The sequence below is a fragment of the Bos taurus genome, chromosome 18, assembly GCF_002263795.3.
Source record: "Bos taurus isolate L1 Dominette 01449 registration number 42190680 breed Hereford chromosome 18, ARS-UCD2.0, whole genome shotgun sequence".
NCBI lineage: Eukaryota > Metazoa > Chordata > Mammalia > Artiodactyla > Bovidae > Bos > Bos taurus.
In genome coordinates, this window is record NC_037345.1 from 25,593,683 (window position 1) to 25,606,195 (window position 12,513).

At 58.3% G+C, this 12,513-nt stretch overlaps 1 protein-coding gene across 2 annotated transcripts in view; it reads left to right on the forward strand.

Annotated features, from left to right (window-relative positions):
* The first annotated feature begins 1,677 nt into the window (after positions 1 to 1,677).
* The window catches only part of ADGRG1 (adhesion G protein-coupled receptor G1), a 46,173-nt gene continuing 35,337 nt past the window's right edge, over positions 1,678 to 12,513 (forward strand). Inside the window, exon 1 of one of the 2 annotated variants that reach the window (XM_024978084.2) lies at positions 1,678 to 1,774. The gene's annotated coding sequence lies outside the window, so the exon portion shown is untranslated. Of the gene's footprint in view, positions 1,775 to 10,239; positions 10,432 to 12,513 lie in introns of those variants that run through there. The other variant, XM_024978089.2, reaches the window with a different exon arrangement.

Here is a 12,513-nt window from a genome sequence, read left to right on the forward strand (position 1 = left end):
AGAAAATCAAAACCAACGCTCCCTCCTCCATCCTTCTCTGCCTCCCTTGCTTTATTTTGCTCCATAGTTCTTATCACTGAAAATATTTCATATTAATTTCCTAATCAATTTATTATCTGTCTCTCTCAGCTCTAGGAAGGCAGAGGTTTTTCGGCTGTGCTGGGTCCTCGTTGCTGCGCGTGGGTATTCTCTGGTTGCAGTGAGCAAGGCTTTACTCTCTAGTTGCAGTGCATGGGGTTCTCACTGCAGTGGCTTCTCTTGTGGAGTACAGGTTCTAGGGCAGGGGCTTCAGTAGTCGTGATGCATGGGTTAGTTGCCCGCTGGCATGCGGAATCTTCCCAGAGCAGGGGTCAATCCCATTTCTCCTGCACAGGTAGGTGGACTCCCAACCACTGGACCACCAGGGAAGTCCAGGCAGAGATTTTTATATTTTGTTTGCTGCTGTGTCCCTCGTGCCTAGAACAGTGTCTGGTACGCAGTAGGCCCTCAATAAGCACTCACTAAATACGTAGCTGAGTCTGTCCACCTGTCCATCTGTCTGTCCATCCATCATCCACTGCTTCTCCCCATATTTGCTCCTTCACCTACCAGTCACCCAGAATTTCTCTGCACCAGGCCCTGTGCTGGGGTGTGGTCGTCTGGCAGGGTTCACAGACAAGGAAAGAAATGACTCTGACCCTGGGGGATAGGCCCCAGAGGAGGGGAACCCATGGGAACCCTGTGTTGGGGTGGCGGTGGCAGGGGGAGGTGAGGAAAGGTGCTCAAGGCGTATTTATGTGGCTCAGGGCCTCACCTGGGGCCGAGTCCGCAGTGGCTCCTGGACTTTGCCAAATGAATCAACAACGGCCTGGATGGCTTCTTGGAAAAAGTGGTGGTTTAATTCTCAATACTATGGCACTGGGGTGGGGGTGGGCAGGGAAACAAGCCACCTGTGGAAGTGGGGCCAGAACTGCTGGCCTCAGGCAAGGCTGCAAGGGTGATGCAGGGGCCAGGCGGGTAGCACTGGGCAGGGGAGGTGGGGGTGGGCACGAATGGTCAAGAGGCCCAGGCCTCTGTGGGGACCTCCGGGATGGATGGAGCAGAGCCTGCCTGGACTACTCCCCACTGTACCCCTGGAAAGCTGGCGCAGCTGCCCACAATCCCTCCCATTCTTGCCCCCATCCTTCCTCTGTGTCAGCTCCTCTTTGTGCCCCACACGAGGCTGAATATCTGACAGCAGGGACCATGCCCCCAGTCCCCAGGCCCCAGAGCCCCACCCTCGCCTTCTGTCTCCAGCCAGCTGCAGGCTGTTGGCTTGTTCCTACTGCAGGCAGGTGAGTCTGGGCCCAGGCTTCAGGTGGGGTCTGAGCTCGGAGAGGAGGCAGGCAGGAGCTGGCAGAGCTGGTCATCACATACGGTGATGGGGGCAGTGACGCCCACCAGCCTTGGGGAAGGGGGCACTGAGACTCAGAGACATTGGGGAACCCCTGGAGGGCCACAACCCAGGAGGCCCCGAACAGAGGTGCAGAAAGCCCATTAAGGGCTGTAGTGAGGGCCGGGGAGGCTTCAGCACCCAAGAGTCCAAGTCAGCCCCTGCAGGGAAAGCCAGGAATGAGAGAGGGAGGCAGGAGCCGTGGGGCCACCGGAAATGGGAAGAGACACGCACGCGGGCGGAGCCATACCTGGGCCTGCCTGCCCAGACAAGCTCCGGCTGGGTGCCTGGGAGCCCTGGGAGAAGGTGGACGGGAGGAAGTCGCACAGGCAGAGTCCGGCCAGGGGCCTGTCCAGACTTGAGGTAAGAAGCGGCTGCTTGGAGCGGAGAGGTTGGGGCAGCGTGGCTCCCAGCCTGGCTCACTTGACCTTGGCTGATCTCAGTCTAATTCCACCTCTGAAGGCAGGTGTGCGGCCCAGCAAGGACTCAGGATTCTGCGCTGACGTGAAAGTCCTGGCGGTCCCAGGGTGGCCCCTCGGGGCTCTGAAGGGGGTTTGGCCATGCTCACGTGCTGGTCATCAGGGAAGCTGGCAGGCGCGGTGTGCTCCCTGGGCTCAGCCGGGGAGACTGCGGAAGGTGGGGGGCCGAGGGGAGGCTGCAAACCTCGGTGCTTGGATGGGGAGGCAGGAGGCAGGCACCCAGCACCCAGAGCCTACTTCCACCAGCGATCTCACAGGAAACCGGTTTGGGAGCTGGTTGGCCCAGGTTGTCTGACTTTTGACAAGGCGGGGGAAGGCAGTCTCCCTGGGTGAGACGGGCCAGGGTGCGGGCCTGGGGGCGTGCCTGCCCCTCTGGCCAGCACAGGGTCCTTCCCGCCGCTCCCCAGACCCCTCACCTAGCAGTGTGTCCCGTCCCAGCCTGGAGGAAAGGGCTGATCCCACCACTGCCTCCTGTGGGAACTAGGGCAGCCTGCTGTCTCTGGGGTGGTTCCCTATCTGCCTCGAGGGAGGGAGGTGGCAGGAGCGGAGATCTGAAAACAAAGACGGGAGCAGACATCTCCAGCCCCACCTCCACCCACACACACGCTGTCTCCTGGCCCCAGAGGGCAGCCAGATGGAGGTGGGGGAATGGAGCCGGGAGGGGGCCTGGCGCCCAGCCAGCTCTGCCCCCACGAGCTTGGCTCCCTGGGGCGTGTGGGAAGCAGAAAGGGCTCCCCATGTTCCCTCTGTTAATTAGGCCACCCCTGCTATTGAATGTCTGTCATCATCGCCCCATTACGCCTCCTGAACCATCTGCGCCCCAGCACTTATGGGGAGACCCTGGGGCGCCCTGGCTGCCAGGGCAGAGGCGCAGGCGGGAAGTGGTGCTTCTGGGAGATGCTGGGGGCGTCTCCCGGGGTGAGGATGGCCTTTCCACAAAGTACACCTGCCTCTTTATTTATCAAAAGAGGAGTGACGGTAGCCCCGGGTTCCAGGTAAGGACTCTGAGGCACCCTCTTTATGGCTCCCAGGTGCGTCTCCTGCAGCCAACCCCTTCCACACAGCTCTGTGTGCGTGTGTGTGTGTGTACGCTCAGTCGTGTCCGACTCTGTGACCCCATGGACTCTAGCCCACCGGACTCCTCTCTCCATGGGTTTTTCCGGGTTTTTCCAGACAAGAATACTGGAGTGGGTTGTCATTTCCTACCTCAGGGGATCTTCCTGACCCAGGGATCCAACCTGTGATTCCTGCGTCTCCTGCACTGGCAGGCAGATTCTTTACCACTAGCGCCACCTGGGAAGGCTGTGCTGTTGCGTGCATGCGTGCATGCATGTGTGCGTGTGCGTGTGCGTGTGTGTGTGTGTCTTGCCGGGGGTGTGGCACTGGCTGCCTGGGAAGGTCAAAGTAGAGAGCCTGAGCCCTGGGGAGCCTGTGGCAGTCAAGCAAGATGGCACCCTGTTACCCCACGATGAAGCGAGATCTGACGTCTTTGCCTGTTGCTGTGCCACCTGGCGGGTAGTCGCTCAACCTCTCTGGGCCTCATTTGCCTCCCGTGACTCAGGAGTGGTGATGCCTCACCCCTGACCAGAGACACCTGGCCCAAGTCTTGGGTGTCTGAGTAGCTGCCACCCAAACCTCACAGCCCAGGCCTGGGGGTGAGCACCGACCAAAGGGGCACAACCATCGAGACATCAGCAGCAGCTGGGGTGGCCAGCCTGGGTCTCCTGTCCAGAAAGGGAGGCTCCTATGGAGGAGTGAGAAGCCTCTTCTGCTCCTCCTAAGAGCCAAATTTCCCTTGAAAAGAGAGCCTGGAATAGTGAGAGCAACTGTGACTGCACTCCCTGGAAGCCCTGGCCTCAGACAAGCCTGTGCAGGCCCATGTTACACCAGTGAACACAGGCTCAGAAGCTCGAATCTGGACAGTTGGATGCCAGGTCCTGGGCTGTGCTGATTGGAGGACTTTGGGAGCAGTGTTGGGAGGAATCCAGGTGGGAGAGGGGCAGTAGGGAGCCTCCTAATCACCAGGCGAAGAGTCCACTCATTGGAAAAGACCCTGGTGATGGGGAAGACTGAAGAGAAATGGAGAAAGTGGTGGCAGAGGATGAGATGGTTGAATGGTATCAGTGACTCAATGGATACGAATCTGAACAAACTCTGGGAGATAGTGGAGGACAGAGGAGCCTGGCATCTTGCAGTCCGTGGGGTTGCAAAGAATCGGACACGACTTAGTGACTGAACAGCAGCAATTACCAGGTCTCTCCCAGGCAAGCCTGCCTCAGAGCAGAGCACCAGAGGTCCCCTTGGGAACAGCAGTTCTCCCAGATGTCAGCCCCCCAACCCCGGAGGAAGGCTGCACCCAGCTCACCAGCTCCAAAACCCTGGGCTGCAAAGGGGTGCCTGATACGTAAAGACAGCATGGGATCTCACCTGTGGAACCCAGACCTCTGCGTGCCCCGCCCTGCACCTACTTCCTGCAGCAAGGGTGGTTCAGGCTGGCGGCCTGGGGAGTGGGATCGTGGAGAGGGCTTGCGGCCCCCGTTTGCTGGGCCTGCCCTTGCCCTGGGTTCAGGGGCTTCTGGAGGCAGTAGTGTGGTCAGAATGGCCTTCCAGGCCTGCTCTGGCTGGATCCAACCTTCCTGGCACGTGTACTTGGGGGGCTGGGCTGAGGTCAGACATTCCGTCATGCCCAGGGAGACGGGGTGGCTGCCCTGTCTACCTTCTGTCTTAGGTAGCTGGTCACCCAGGCGTGCCTGCCTCCGGGGAAGGTCAGAAGGGTGGTCCGGGGAGGCCCAGCCAACCTGAACTTTGTCTAAGGACCTGCATAATGTGTCTATGCAGGAATAGGGCGACTGCAGGAGGTGGCGGGTGGGGGAGAGGGGTGGCGGTGTCTGTCTGTCTGTCTGGGGCAGGTCCAAGGACACTTCTTGTTGGCATGTGGTCAAGATGCCACTGGGAACAGGAAGAGGGTATTAAGGGAAGATGCTGGCCTTGAAGTCAGATCCTGTGTGACCTTGGGCTGGGTGCCCTCCCTCTCTGAGCCTCCATCTCTCCCTTCAGCAAAAGGGGCAAGACTTCCTCGGCAGGGCTGTGGGAGAAAACATAAGTCCCCTGCTTGGTACACAGTGAGAGCTCAATAGGGGCGCATGGACTCTGAGTCTAAAGCCTTCAGGGGGAAAGGTGGCGAGAGGTCAGTGCTGGGGACACAGGAGCCCAGCGGTTGGTATCCAGGGAGTGTCTTTTTCCCCAGACCACAAGCCCCATGCTTTTGAAACCTGATGCAGGTAATCATGGGTGGGGCACCTTCCTGGTGCCTTGGGAGGAGCCAATGGGGTTGAGTCTGTCCTTGGCCCTCCAAATAAGGCCTCAGAAAGCCAGCTTGGACCTGGGTGACCCCTGTCCTTCATTCCAACGCTGGAGCTGGCACCAGCCTCTTGCACCCCAAGTCTAGACTTGAATCTCCATTAAACCTGTCCCATTGGCTGAAGGATCCTCTAGCTCTCCTGTGTCTTGGATTTGTCAGGCTCCCTGCTCCTTCTCCAGCTGGGGGATGGGTGGTGGAGGCAGGCCCAAAGCACCAGGCACACAGCTCCCTTTGTGAGGGCGGCTGAGTCACATGGCCTGTGCCAACCCCCTGCGCCCTGGGGTGGCTGTGATGGTGTTATCATGGGACTGTGACTGCCCCCACGCCTGTGGCCAGGAAGCTTTCCCACGGGAATGAACAGGGAGGTGGCTGACAGCATTGGCCACCAAGTACATAGTCTGAGTCACAGGACCAGGGTTCGAATCCTGTCTCTCATGCGGATGCACTGTGAGGCTTTGGAAAAATTCTGAGCCTCCGTCTTCATCTCTGTTAAGTGGGAACAGCCATCACTGTCTTTAGAGGAGACACTGGACATGAAAGAGCTTTGCAAATGGTGGAGTGTGGGCCTGTGGCATTTGCGTTGACTTGGTGATAATCATGATATTGGCCAACATTTGTCAAGCACCTACTGTGTGCCAGGCATGGTGCTCCGTTATTTTCAGGGACACTCAACTTGCAAGGGGGAGAAGCCTGAACTTGGACAATTCTTTCCAATAAGAACCCACCCATACACAGGCAGTGGTGACTTTCCTGACGGTGGGCACAGTGCTTCACTGTTTGCAAGGCTGCCCAGGCTGGAGGATTAGAGTCGGGAAAGGGTGAGGCCTCCAGGAAGAAGCCCCACTGTACCCTCCTACTTGCCCACGCCTCTGCCACTGTGACCACCACGAATGTCCTGTCCTCCCTCCTGTACTGGGGACCACACGTCCTCCCACCGTGCTGACAGCCTCACCTCTGTCTCCTGTGCAGGCTTCTCTGAACAGCAAAGCCCTTGCAAATACATCAGAGTACGCGTTTGTGCCAGGCTGGGCCAGGAGCTTGACGTATGTGGCCTCATTTATTACTACTGGTGGTGCTGTTACCATCTGCACAGATGGTGGATGGCTAGAGATGCTGCCTGAGTCCCTAGGCTGCCAGACCCAGGAGCAGAAGCCCGTTGGCCTGAGCCCAGAGTCTGAGTCCAGCCTCTCAGCTGTAGCATTACCACCTCTCCTCCGTCCCTTCAAATGAAGCCCTTTTCTGCAACTTTATGCACTCTCCACCCCATCTCTGGCCACTATCACCAGCCAGTAAAGTTCATGACCTTCCTTGGCCCTGAGGGACCCCAGCCCTTCACCCCTGAGCCCTAGCTATATGTTTCCAGTGAGCTTTCGGAAGGTTCCCCACTATATCACAAGGATACCCCATTCTGCTGTGCCCGAGGGCAGCCTCTTCCGTGTCACCCAGATCTGCAGTCTGTCCCATGCCCCCTGCATTTCTGGACAGTCTATGACATTGTATCCCCTCTCATGTGTGGAGTGGGGGTCCCAGCCTCTGCTTCTCATTTCTTGGACCAAAATCCCTAGCCTCCCACCCGCTTCCATCTCTAAAGCCCCAGCTGGGCTCTGGCCTCCCTTCCATATCCCATCCCCTCAATGCTGGTGCAGCTGCTAGAGCAGACCAAGGTTCCTCCTGCTTGAATAAATGCTGGGACCACCTAGGATCTTGTTTAAATACATACTCTGATTCGGTAGGTCTGGGGCACACCTGAGATGCTGGATTCCTAATGACTCCTCTGATCATGCTGTAGGTCTGTGGACCACCTTTTGCGTGCTGGTCACAAGAAATTTCCTTCCCTGGCTTCTCAGCAGCATTGATGAAACCCCTTCAGAAGCAAACTCCCTGCTTTCAAGATCTTCCTGAATCTGCCTTCACCCACTAATTAGATCCTACTTCTTTCCAAGGATGCCTCCCATGTTGGAGGCTTCTCCCCTCTCTGTTGATGCTGTCCCCTCTGCCCAGAAAGTCCTTCCTGCTGGTCTCTGTTCATTGAAACTGATTCTTTGAGACCCAGCTGCTCTCAAGGGCCAACAAACCTGTTTCAAACCCTGGCTGTGATCCTCAGCCTCTCTGAGCCTTGTCCCTCTTCAGTGGAGCAGGATAACAACTGTCCTGAGACGCAGGGGAAATCATGACTGTGATGAACCTAGCAGGAGCCTGGTGCCTGGCAGGTGCTTGGTTAGAGCCCATGGGTTGGAGACCCAGACACAGGCCATTTGGGTCTGAAACACAAGCATGACCAGCCCACAGGGTGGAGGATACAACGAGAATTCAGATAGAGCTGAGCATTTTACTCAGAGCCTATGGACACAGCCCTGGTAATCAGTCCCGGTAGCAGTACTAGGAACAGGCAGCATGCGTGCTAAGTCACCTTAGGCATGTCTGACTCTCTGCGACCCCATGGACTGCAGCCTGCCAGGCTCCTCTGTCCATAGGGATTTTCCAGACAAGAATACTGGAGTCGGCTGCTGTTTCCTCCTCCAGGGGATCTTCCCTACCCAGGGATTGAACCTACGTCTCTTCTGTCTCCTGCATTGGCAGGCAGGTTCTTTCCTGTAGCACCAGCTGGGAAGCACAGTAAGAGGTAGTGTTGTGATTAATAATAATTTATTTGGTTTCTCTTCTCCGACTCCCAGAGCTCCCTGGGGCTCTATGGTGCTGATAACTGACTCCCCAGTGTTGCTACATTGTGAGCCAGGCTTGTCCCCCAACCCCTGGAGCCTGGCACAGTACCCAGCAGATAGTAGGTCTCTGAGCAGGCTGATGGTGAGAGAGCAGGCAGAGCCTGGTGAGCAGCTCCTGCCCGGCTGAGCCACCTTCTAGGGCCTTTCCTACGTGGCCAGGGTGGCAGTTAGCTCCAGGCTTCTGTGTCCCTTGCTTGGACATCCAGCTCAGCAAGTCCCTGCCAACTGCAGAGTGGCGCTGCTGACCCTCCATCTGCACCCTGCTAGCCAGTACCCTCTGTGGCATGTGTGTGTGTGTGTGTATCTGGTTGCTGTCTGGCTGGCCTGGATCCCGGAGAACAGCTGAGGCTGCTCCAGTGACCATCTGGCCTGGCCCTGAAGGACAGACCTTGGGGGAACTGAACCTTAGCAGTGATGATTTGCCCAAAGACATGAATTTAAGAAATCCTGGATCCTTTTCCTGGGTTCTTTCCTCCCTGTCCTTTTTCTGGTGAGGAAGAACATCTTCACCCCTTGTTTCTTGGTCTCCAATGTGGACTGGCCCTTCCTGCCCTGGCCATGAGGCAGTGCTCACTGCAGCCCTGGGAGGGAGCAGCCAGCTGGACACAGACCCAGTGCCCACCTCTCCCAGGCAGGGGCACAGCTTGGTCAGCGGGCTGACTGGAGAGCACAGCACTGCTTTCCAGAAGCTCAGGCCTGGGGACTTCCTTGTACCCCGCTATGTAGCTTTATTGGCCTTCCTCTTCCCTGCAGCTTGATTTATACGAGCAGGTAAGGGATGGACTTCACCGGCAGCAGCCCCTGGCCTCCTGGGCTGCCTGAAAAGCTTCCATTCATGCAGCAGCAGGTGAATGATCCAGGCCCTTCTGCAGATCCCCGTGAGAGAGAAGGGACCTTAGGGCCCTGGGCATCCATTGTGTCCAGGGCCCGCTCCAGAGGCCTGGGAGTCTAAGTTCATGAGCGGTTAGGACGGATGGCTGTGGAGCCAGACCATCTGGGGTCCTGTCCCACCTCTGCCACTTCCCAGCTGTGCTATCTTGTGCAAGTTAATTCCCTTCTCTGGGCTTCCTAGCTCTTCCTTCTGCTTCAGCACATTCATGGCGAACATTGACTGAGGGCTCATCAAGTGTCAGGCGCTGGTCTGAGCAACGAGTTTTCCCATGGTGCAATGGGTATGGCGCCAGGGAAGAGTCTGGAATGTAGTAAATGGTCAGTACATATAATCCTTATTATTAATTATTATTATTACTGTTGTTATTGTTGCTCTCATCACTTGCCCTCATTAGGCTATGAAATCCTTCCAGCATCTGTGACTTGGAAATCATTGGTTCACATTGCAGGGATGAGGGAAGATGAGGGATTCCCCGCCCTCCACAGTGGGGGAGCGTGGGCCATCTGAAGTTTTCTGACTCCCAGGATGGCCGTGAAGGTTAACAGTGAGAGGAAACTGCAGACAGAGGCCAGTGGCCAGAAAGGGAAAGAGGGAGTCAGCCCATTTTCAAATTTCTCTCTCTGAGCTTTCGGAGCCCCCTGGAAGGGTTCCTCCCCTGGGCCTCAGTTTCCCCCTTTGACCCAGCAGACAAACTGGAAGGCCATTTCAAGAAGCCCCTGGAGTCTCAGACTGCAAGACCTGAGTCTGCTGAATGTTGTGAGTGCTTGGGGAGCACTGAGGTGGGTCCCTCTGCTGGGAGGACGAACTGAGGCTCAGGGAGGAGTCAAGGTCAAGTGGCCAGTTGTGTGTGGCCTGGCTGGCCGCATGCCAGGTGCTTGACACCGCCCCCCCCCCCCTTTCCACGGAGTCCCTTCCGCTCTGCTGGTCAGCACCGGCTCCTGCCTGCTGCCAAGGAGGCCGGCCTTTTTTTCAGGAAGGGGCAGTTGTTGCCGGGCCCTGGGTGGAGGCGGCGGCATCGGGGCAGACTGTTGCCATAGTAACCCTGGCCTCTCTGCGGGAACTTTGGGGAGAACAGCCTTGGGGAAGTAACAGATGGAGGGCGAGGAGGCAGTTATCTCTGACCAGCATCCGTCCACAAAGCCTGGCACCTGGATGGGGGGTGGGGGGAGGTGAGGCCGAAGTGCCCCCTTGCCCAGTGCTGAGTCATGGGCATCCCCCAATGTCCCCGCCTCGGTGCTCTCAGCCCTGCCCCCTCCCAGCCTCCCTGTGAGAAATCCGTGTGACTCACGTATGGTCCCGTCATCCCCGGCCGAGCTTGGAGGAGGGAGGAGCCCAGCTGGGGCAGGAGGGGGGTGTCCTCCCCCACCCCCTGCAAACACACCCCGGAGCCTCCCCCGGCTCCACACTGGCTGCTTGCCTTGCACTGCCTCAGGAGAGGGAGTCTCCACGCGCACCAGCTCCCTCGGCCCCTGCGGGACCACGGCTGGCAGGTTAAGCCTCAGAGGTGGATCTTTAAAGGTGGTTCCGCTGCCTGGTCCCACACGGGACCTTCTGCTCATCACCAGGTACCGGATCAAGGGCTTGACGGCAGGAGGGAGGCGGAACGGGGGTGTGTGCGGCTGAGGGTGGGGTGGCGGTGGAGCGTGGTTCTGAAGTCTCTAACCCACACATGAGCAGGGCTGTGCCGGGGCTGGAGAGTTGCAGGCAGATGGACAGCGAGATGCCGCGGGAGGGGGTGGAGCCGGAGAGGGTGGAACCTCTCAGAGCCGTTTGTTAGCGGGGGAAACTGAGGCTGGGAGTGGTAGGGTCCCTGGGTCCGACAAGCCTGGGTCTGCTCCGTGGACGGGGAGGTACCGTTGTCTCCTGCTCCTGCCGTTCAGATGATAGAAGCAAGGTTGCTGAGAGGGCAGGGGGCTCACTCAAGATCACAGAACAAGTGCGGGGAGGGAAAGCCAGACTCTGGCTTCAGGGAGGAGAGGATAGGGCAAGGCGGCTGGGCAGGGGCACTTGAGGGGCAGCCTTGCCTGTAGCTGCCCTGGGGCTGTGTGTGGGGACCCCCCCGCCGCCCACTGAGCCAGGGGCAACGTGGTTCTTCATGGCGCAGGCCCAGCCTTTGGGAGGAGACGAACCTGGCAGTGGGGTCTGAACATGGGGGACCTGAGATGAGAGAGAGCATCCTGGGAACCAGCGGCAGTCGATGGGGAAGTGCCCCCGGCTTGCTAACCGCCAGGCCCCAGGTCCCTGTCTGCTCGGAGTTGATAGGGCCTCCCCACCTGTGGGACTTCTGGTTTCTTTCCCCACCTCCTTCCCAACCAGCCTCCTTCCTGTGGTGCCGTTTCATGGGAGTTAGGGTCTCCCATGGCCCCCACGGAGGTGGCTGGTGCTCATTTTACTGAGGAGGGTTGCGGGGGACATGAGTTGAGGCAGGGGCCCCTCTCACCATGCCGCCACCACTACCATCCTGCTTGGAGCAGCTCTTGCCTGGGTGAGGTGGGGTGGGGAAGAATAGCCTTTGTGGCTATAGAGGGCCCAAGAAGTTAATTATATAAATAATAATTGAGTGCCTACTGTGTGCCTGGTACTGTTCTAGGGGTGGGGACTCATTTGAATGAGACAAATGGAGTGTGGGTGGTCCAGAGCCAAGCCCCTGCCCTACCCACCCCACCCCACCCACGCTTGGGCTATGCTGAGGGCAGAGTGTTGATTCCTTGGGATTGAGTCGGGGAGAAGGGTCTGGAGTCAGTGAGAACCATCAGGGACTGAGTTAGTCCCCCAGATCCCAGGCCAGGGTCCCTGTGGGGTCTTCCCTGCCAATGACCAGGGTAGGACTAGCTCTTGGAGCCAGACCTGAGCCCCTTTGCTGCAGGGACCCCAGGGGCCTGAGATGCACCCCCACCTTGGTCTTAGCATCACCACAGCCACCTTGCCTTGCCTCTCTCTCTCTCTGGGTGCAGTTGGCCCTGCTGATAAGTGGAAGTGTGTGTTGGGGTGGGGGGTGGTAGCTGGCCCGCCTCCTCTCCTGGGCTTGGCTCCGAGAGGGTCAGGTTGTGAAGGACACCATTCCGGGCGGGTGTGGTTCTGAGGGAGAGGCTCTGCTAGACAGCCTGCTCTGTTGTTGCCAGCCTTGGTGGTTCCCTGGGCCACTGGGCAGGACACCCTCAACTTGTTAGGGATACAAACAAACAAGACAATTAGGATCTGAGGCCAAGGAAGGAGATAAGCTTGCTGACGGAGGAGGAGAGAGTTTCCTGACCTGGGAGGATGGGAGGCTCCGCAGAGGGCATAGAGGTGGCCTTGGAGGCTGGTGGGGAGAGGGGGAGGGCTGATGGGGTGGCAGGGGTGGCATTCCTGGCTGAGAAACTGCAGTGGGAAAAGGTTTAAGAATGATGAGAACTGGGGGGACTGGAGCAGATGATGGTACTGGAGAGCTGGCATGTGTCATTTTGGTAGCCTGAGTGCCAGGCTGGCGGGTTGCAATCTGCTCGCAGGGGAAGGGATGGTGGGAAGACTTGGCAGTACTGCAGCCAGGCCAGGTGGGGGATGAGGGGGAAGTTTCTGGGGGTGTGGGCTGCCACCCAAGCTGGATGAGAAGGGCAGGATTGTGATTGGGGTGGGAGGGTCTGGCTACCCCAGGCCCAAGGCTCCTG